An 8453-nucleotide genomic window follows, 5' to 3' on the forward strand; every position below is an offset into this window, starting at 1 on the left:
TGGCTTTCTCAGGAGAGTTTAGCTTCCAAATTCTCAGGAGAATCTGTCTTGTTCAACAGTTTAAACAAGAAATTGACTGAAAAAAGTGTATAACCTAAAAGCTGAGAATTAATTTTATTTGAGAATTTGGCCCAGGAGGCAACTGCCAGGGTCCAACCCCAGTGGATCTAGGGAATTCGAAGCGGGGACGGCGTCGGCGAGGATCAGGAAACAACTGCTTAATTAAACTTTAATTAAGGATATAAAGAGTAATAGAATAAGGATAGCTCAGTGAGGAAATTCAGTGGAGAAAAGAGGCTGAATAATTCAGCCAGAAGGTGAGAGAAAGAACGACATGGGGAGACCAAGTTTTGGTGAACAAGGCCCGCACTTTATTTTCCAAAGTAGTTTTTATACCTTAAGTTATGCATAGAAGATAATGGGGGAAGGGGTAGAGTTATGCAGTAAGCCAGGCTTTCTTCCTGCAAACTTATCATATGCAAAAGTTTAGGTGATTTGCATCATCTTCTGGCCTGGAGGCCTGTTAACATTTTAAGACCCTTTCTTCAGAAAACTTATTTTTCTCTAAAGGTGATTAGTCAAGCACCACCCTCCAAAAGCATTAGATAAAGTTGCATTCCTACAGAGCAAAGGTGTGGTGGGCTATAACAAGAAAAAGAATTAACTCAAGGGTCCCAGGTTACAAACATTAAAGCTACTATTTACACCAGTTATATTAATCAATACACTGCCAGGGACACAGCAGGTAAGGGATATGGAGACTTAGCAGCAAACATTGGCCCAACAAGTGAAAAACCCTTCACCAATACAATTTCTAATCAATCTTTTAACTGCTCAAAGGAATCTGTATTTAGACAGTTTAGAACATCTCATGCCTCTCACAGTTGGGAGGCTCTGAGCAATCACATGTGGCCGGAAAAACCTCTTCAGGCAGCCTAGAGGATTTCCAAAGGAGTTTGTAGGTTGAAACACTGTCACACCCAGGAATTATTAACTGGAGCTGTAAGCTAACTCTTTTTTCAGAGAGAGGTAGTGGGAGACAGGCCCCCATAAAGTCTGAGGTGTAGGTGAAAGCACAAAGCAGAAAGTAGGCAGACTCTGGTTTTGGGGGTAGATGCTCGAGAATTTCCAGGGAGACTCCTGAGGCTTGATCCCACCTTTGAGTATGCCAAGCCTCCTTCCTCATGACCTTTGCCACGGGCGGAGCTCGCTCCCCACAGGCAACCTCTCGGATAGCTCTGAGAGTCCACTCCCAAGAGACAAGGGAAGAGTCATTATGTATAGGATTTTGCAACAAACATCAGGTGGTCAGAAATATCAAAAGACTATGGTAAATTACAGATAATCAGATATTTCCAGTTAGTGAATTTAGTAGTTTTCTATGTAGGAAAGGTGCAAGAATGGGGCTCTTTGATTCCTTTGATGTACACTGAGCTATCTGGGGCCAGTATCTGGTGCTTTCACATCGAGTGCCCTCAGGGTGCTCCATGGGGTTGACTGCAGTGGCTGAGGGCACCACAGCAGGCAGCAGATTTATTTCCATTCAGAGGCCCCTCCTTGGGAGAAAAACTTGCTCCTGGGAAGAAAAGCTATGACAAACCTAGACAGTGTATTAAAAAGCAGAGACTTTGAGGACAAAGGTCTGTATAGTCAAAGATATGGTTTTTCCAGTAGTCATGTATGGATGTGAGAGTTGGACTATAAAGAAGGCTGAGTGCTGAAGAATTGAAGCTTTTGAACTGTGGAGCTGGAGATGACTCTTGAGAGCCCCTTGGACATCAAGGAGATTCAATCAGGCAATCCTCAAGGAAATCAATCCTGAATATTCATTGAAAGGACTGATGCTGAAGCAGACACTCCAATATTTTGGCCACCTGATGTGAAGTGGTGACTCATTGGAAAAGACCCTGATGCTGGGAAAGATTGAAGGCAGGAGAGGGGACGACAGAGGATGGGATAGTTGGGTGGCATCATCGACTCAATGGACATGGGAGTTTGAGCAAACTCTGAGAGATGGTGAAGGACAGGGAAGCCTGCTGTGATGCAGTCCATGGTGTCACAAAGAGTTGGACACGATTGAGTGACTGAACAACAAAGACAACAGCAACAACGAGAACATATACCCACACTTCCACTGGCAGGAATTGGGAACCCTGGTCTGCTTACCCACACTGCTTCTCAGGATTGGTGGTTATAGTTATAAACCTCCAGCAGTGGTGAAGAGAACAGTGGTCGTAAAAGGGAGGCTACATGAAGGGGACTGTTCTTGGTGCCCTTGGCTTCAGGGGCCTTGGGGTAAGAGACCACTTCTAGTCCAGGCCTTCTCATCCCAGTGTTCCTGAGTCTCAGCAGTCATGAGAGCGATGGATGGTTACAGACAGTTATAGATATCAGCTTTATTTACCACTTGTTTCCAACAGTAAGAAAATAAGAAACAAGGAAATGTGTTTTTCTCCCACATTTTTCTATTACTCTCAGAAAAGACACAATTCCCTTCCCTATTTGCCTAGAAAGGTTTCTTAGTCCCATACCTCCAAAACCCATATTTACTTTGATAACCCCTCAGTTCTTAGCCATTCCATGATCCTGATGGTGGAAGAAGAGGCCATTATTAGACACTAAAAAGGAATGCACCATGGTAGTATGATCATTTCAGAAACACTAGGGTGGCCCAACATGAAGAAATTGATTCTTACAACCATTCTAGTTATAGATTAAGAAGAAAACTAACTAGGTGCAGAAGAGTCATTTGGCCAAATTCAACACTGATTCATGTTTAAGGCAGTTTACAAAATTTACATTAGATACTTCTTTAGCATGTCTTTACATAAATATAAATTTAAAACATTTTTGTCATCACTTTTTTTTCATGCAACTAATAGAGTTGATTATAAAGTTCATTTGAATGAAGAAAATAGAAAATGTAGCCTTGACAGTCAAGAAAAGTCATCAATGAAGGAAGACCAGAAAGACCAGAAGCTTTACCAGATAGTAGAACATTATCATTTCTATAATTAAAACAGTCTGGTGCATGAATAGATAGAACAGTGAAACACAAACAAAATTCAGAAATAGACTAAATTGATCACACTATACTCATTTATATTCAGTTCAGTTATATTATGCTATATTTGTATTCACTAAAGCAGCATCTTACATGAGCGGGAAAAAAGGTGGACTAATAAGAAAATTGTGGAAAATTCTGAAAGAGATGGGAATATCAGACCACCTGATCTGCCTCTTGAGAAACCTATATGCAGGTCAGGAAGCAACAGTTAGAACTGGACATGGAAAAACAGACTGGTTCCAAATAGGAAAAGGAGTACATCAAGTCTGTATATTGTCACCCTGTTGATTTAACTTATCTGCAGAGTACATCATGAGAAACACTGGACTGGAAGAAGCACAAGCTGGAATCAAGATTGCCAGCAGAAATATCAATAACCTCAGCTATGCAGATGACACCACCCTTATGGCAGAAAGTGAAGAGGAACTCAACAGCCTCTTGATGAAAGTGAAAGAGGAGAGTGAAAAAGTTGGCTTAGAGCTCAACATTCAGAAAACTAAGATCATGGCATCTGGTCCCAACACTTCATGGGAAATAGATGGGGAAACAGTGGAAACAGTGTCAGACTTTATTTTTGGGGGCTCAAAAATCACTGCAGATGGTGACTGCAGCCATGAAATTAAAAGACACCCCTTGGAAGGAAAGTTATGACCAACCTAGATAGCATATTGAAAAGCAGAGATATTACTTTGCCAACAAAGGTCCATCTAGTCAAGGCTATGGTTTTTCCTGTGGTCACATATGGATGTGAGAGTTGGACTGTGAAGAAAACTGAGCACTGAAGAATTGATGCTTTGAACTGTGGTGTTGGAGAAGACTCTTGAGAGTCCCTTGGACTTCAAGGAGATCCAACCAGTCCATTCTAAAGGAGATCAGTCCTGGGTGGTCATTGGAAGGACTGGTGCTAAACCGAAACTCCAATACTTTGGCCACCTGATGCGAAGAGTTGACTCATTGGAAAAGACCTTGACGCTGGGAGGGATTGGGGGCAGGAGACGAAGGGGACGACAGAGGATGGGATGGCTGGATGGCACCACTGGCTCGATGGACATGAGTTTGAGTGAACTGTGGGAGTTGGTGATGGACAGGGAGGCCTGGCATACTGTGATTCATGGGGTTGCCAAGAGTCAGACACGACTGAAATGAACTGAACTGAAAAAGCAATATTGAAATAATGATATAGAAAAAGATAAAACTCCATCCATTTCCTGATGCCATTCAAATTCCAAATAAATCAGAAATTTAAACGTAAAAAAAATAATCCATATAAATAACAGAAGAAGCATAGGTAAATCTTTGTAATGTGAGGAGGGGGGAAAATATGTCCAAGATTTGAAAAAGAGTAAGGAAAGAGAATATCAATTTGATTACATAAAAATCAAGAAGATAATGTGATGCAAAAATAATGCACAATATATAAAGTACACACAATTCAAACCTGTGTTATTCAAGAGATAATTGTGTCTCACTCCCTCAAAAGACCTGCAGGGAAGCTAATTTTATTATCAGAATTGTTTAAATGAAGAAACTGATGTGGCTTAAGAATTCTGAGACACTCGCCCACAGTCATGGTGCTAATTGGTATTGAGCAGAGAGAGATCCAATTCAAAGTCTGTCTGACTACCATGGTTACTCTTAACCACTGCATACTCCAGCCTCTTCTAGGTTCCTTCTCTGTTTCATCATTTTATAGATTACATCAGATCAGAGGTAGATCGGGGAAAATAGTTCACTCTCTTTGCCAAATGGTGAACAGGTAGCAGAATTCTAACAGGTAGAATTAGAGAAGGCAAGGGGAGGGTTTCACAAATATTGTTTCTTTAGAATAGCTAACCCTGTCCACAAAGCACCTGCTCCTCAACTTATCTGTCATCTTCCTAGGGACACAACTTCTCTCTGTTAAGTATTGAAAAGAATTCAAACTGAGTTCTAGGTTTCCTCTGCCATAAATAACCTGCGTAATCCATTGTCTCATGAATTCACCAAGGTCTCATGGAGTCACCAGGCTCTCAGGGATTCTATTTCCATAAAATCAACAAGGACTTACTGTAAAGCATGTTGCATATTGAACTCTACTCAATACTCTACTGCTGCTACATCTCTTCAGTCGTGTCTGACTCTGTGCGACCCCATAGATGGCAGCCCACCAGGCTCCCCAACCCTGGATTTCTCCAGGCAAGAATACTGGAGACGATTGCCATTTCCTTCTCCACTCAATACTCTGTAATAACCTATATGGCGAAGAATCTGAAAAAGAATGGGTATATGTATATGTATAACTAAGTCGCTTACCTGTACACAAGAAACTAATACATTAAAAATAAATGGTACTGCAATATAAAATTAAATTTAACAAGGGATTTAGACTGAATGGCCTAAATTGCCTTGTAGTTCTAAAGACCTGCCTTGAAGACACTAAGAGAAAACTCTGGGTTATCAAGTGGTACTAAATGTCTGTCCCAACAGCAACTGGATGGAAGATGCCTGCATGTATTTTGAGTGGTGTTTGACTCTTTGTGATCCCATGGACTACAGCCTCCCAGGCTCCATTGCTCATGGGATTTCCCAGGCAAGAATAACTGGAGTGGGTTGCCATTTCCTCATCCAGGGGATCTTCCCAACCCAGGGACTCCTGCATCTCCTGCATTGCAGGTGGATTCTTTACCGCTGAGCCTCTGGGGATTCCTGGAGGAAAGTTGCAATATTAAGCAAAACGTTGTCTTGTTAAAATGAGACGCATGGACAATGTGTTAACAGACATCCTTACTCCCCTCCCTACCACCATCTCCCCCACTCTGGCATCATCTCCTGACTTGTTTGCACAGCACCTGGTCCCTTCTCAGGCCAGAATCCACACCCTCCCCAGACTCCCCTACCCTACTGTCCCTGCAGCTCTGTCTCCCTGGGATCTGTTCTCAGCCAGGCTCACCTCATTTAAGGACTTGATGGGCTGTCTGGTTTCCTCCAGAGAAACTGTTTGAGCCCCTGATTTTGCTCTAACTGCTGCACCTCTGAGACCTCGGAGTCAGGAAGCAGATTGGGTGGGGACAGTGAAGAAACTGTTTTAAAGAGACAGAAATGTTGCCCTATAATATGGTGGGTGCTTCAGTTTTGTGAAGTGGAAAGCTTTTTCTTCATGTGCTTGATATAGCACCAAAATTTCTTAAATTATATTCATTGTTTGGAGTTATCATGTTAGATCCAAAAGACCCTTGTTAAATGACCTAAATCTTGTCCAGAAAGTCAGACTCAGTGTCTGATCATCTCTCCTGGGAGCTGGAAGAGACCACAGGGCCCTTCAGGGAAGAAGGAAGTCAGACACGTGGCTTGCTGGATCCTGGGGATACTGCCTGTTCTACTATTGGGTGGAAAGTAGATGATTTAGCTGAAGAGATTTCTAAGCAAAGTGTGGAAGGTGCAGCCTGGTTCCTCCTTCTGCTTATAGTGAAATGCAAGAGGAAAGCGGTTGCAGTGATATGTCTAGAAGCTGAGGGTTGCCAGCAACCCCAGAAGCCCGGAAGAGACCAGGAAGGACCTGAGAGCCTTCAGAGAGCACGGCTCTGTCAACATTTCGAGTTTGAACTCCCAAACTATTACCAAATAAATGTCCCTGCTTTTAGTTTGTAGTAATCTGATAGAGAAGTTCTAGGAATCTAATCGATCACCACTCTCTTTTCCTCTACCTTTCCTCCTGCCTGCTTTTTGTTTCTCTTACTGACCCACATATTCTCCTCCTGCTTTACAGGGTCTGACTGGTGTAAGATTACTATAATGTGTCCTTCCCCATTCCTTACCCACACATCTGGCCAGGATGGGCCATGGAAGGCTTAGTGATTCGAGAAGTTGTGGTTTTCTCAGGAGAGTTTAGCTTTCAAATTCTCAGGAGAATTTAGCTTTTGTCAACAGTTCTTACAACAAATCTACTGGGAAAAGTGCACAACCTAAAAGTTGAGAATAATATTTTATTTGATGGACTTCCTGAGGACTTCGGTCCAGGAGGAAGCCTCTCAGGTAGCTCTGAGGGACTGCTCCCAAGACTCAAAGGAAGAGCCAGGATGTGTAGGATTTTGCAACAAAAACCAGGTGGTCAGGAACATCAAAAGATTACTGTTAATTAAAGAAAACCAGACATCTCAACTTAATGAATTTAGTGCTTTTCTATGTAGTGGATTCAATATGCCAGCAAATTTGGAAAAATCAGTAGTGCCCCAGGACTGGAAAAGGTCAGTTTTCATTCCAATCCCAAAGAAAGGCAATGCCAAGGAATGCTCAAACTACTGCACGATTGCCCTCATTTAACACTGTAGTAAAGTAAAGCTCAAAATTCTCCAAGCCAGGCTTCAGCAATACGTGAACCATGAACTTCCAGACGTTCAAGCTGGTTTTAGAAAAGGCAGAGGAACCAGAGATCAAATTGCCAACATCCGCTGGATCATGGAAAAAGCAAGAGAGTTCCAGAAAAACATCTATTTCTGCTTTATTGACTATGCCAAAGCCTTTGACTGTGTGGATCACAATCAACTGTGGAAAATTCTGAAAGAGATGGGAATACCAGACCACCTGATCTGCCTCTTGAGAAACCTGTATGCCAGTCAGGAAGCAACAGTTAGAACTGGACATGGAACAACAGACTGGTTCCAAATAGGAAAAGGAGTACGTCAAGGCTGTATATTGTCACTGTGGTTATTTAACTTATATGCAGAGTACATCATGAAAAATGCTGGGCTGGATGAAGCACAAGCTGGAATCAAGATTGCCAGGAGAAATATCAATAACCTCAGATATGCAAATGACACCACCTTTATGGCAGAAAGTGAAGAGGAACTAAAGAGCCTCTTGATGAAGGTGAAAGAGGAGAGTGAAAAAGTTGGCTTAAAGCTCAACATTCAGAAAACGAAGATCATGGCATCTGGTCCCATCACTTCATGGCAAATGGATGGGGAAACAGTGGAAACAGTGGCAGACTTTATTATTTAGGGTTCCAAAATCACTGCAGATGGTGACTGCAGCTATGAAATTGAAAGACGTTTGCTCCTTGGAAGGAAAGTCATGACCAACCTAGAGAGCATATTAAAAAGCAGAGACATTGCTTTGCCAACAAAGGTCCGTCTCACCAAGGCTATGGTTTTTCCAATACTCATGTATGGATGTGAGAGTTGGACTATAAAGAAAGCTGAGCACTGAAGAATTGATGCTTTTGAACTGTGGTGTTGGAGAAGACTCTTGAGAGTCCCTTGGACTGCAAGGAGATCCAACCAGTCCATCCTAAAGGAGATCAGTCCTGAATGTTCATTGGAGGGACTGATGCTGAAGCTGAAACTCCAATACTTTGGCCACCTGATGTGAAGAGCTGACTCATTTGAAAAGACCCTGATGCTGGGAGGGA

The 8453-nt window shown here is 42.3% G+C and overlaps 1 protein-coding gene across 1 annotated transcript in view; it reads right to left on the reverse strand.

Annotated features, from left to right (window-relative positions):
* LOC147373462 (GTPase IMAP family member 4-like) overlaps positions 1–6094 on the reverse strand; it is a 79199-nt gene extending 73105 nt beyond the window's left edge. Inside the window, exon 1 of the mRNA XM_086398191.1 lies at positions 5997–6094. The gene's annotated coding sequence lies outside the window, so the exon portion shown is untranslated. The remainder of the gene's footprint in view (positions 1–5996) is intronic.
* Between the last annotated feature and the right edge of the window lie 2359 nt (positions 6095–8453).

Source organism: Bos grunniens, chromosome 4, assembly GCF_055505025.1.
Source record: "Bos grunniens cultivar Pamir isolate PY7600 chromosome 4, Bosgru_T2T1.0, whole genome shotgun sequence".
In the NCBI taxonomy this organism is placed as follows: Eukaryota; Metazoa; Chordata; class Mammalia; order Artiodactyla; family Bovidae; genus Bos; species Bos grunniens.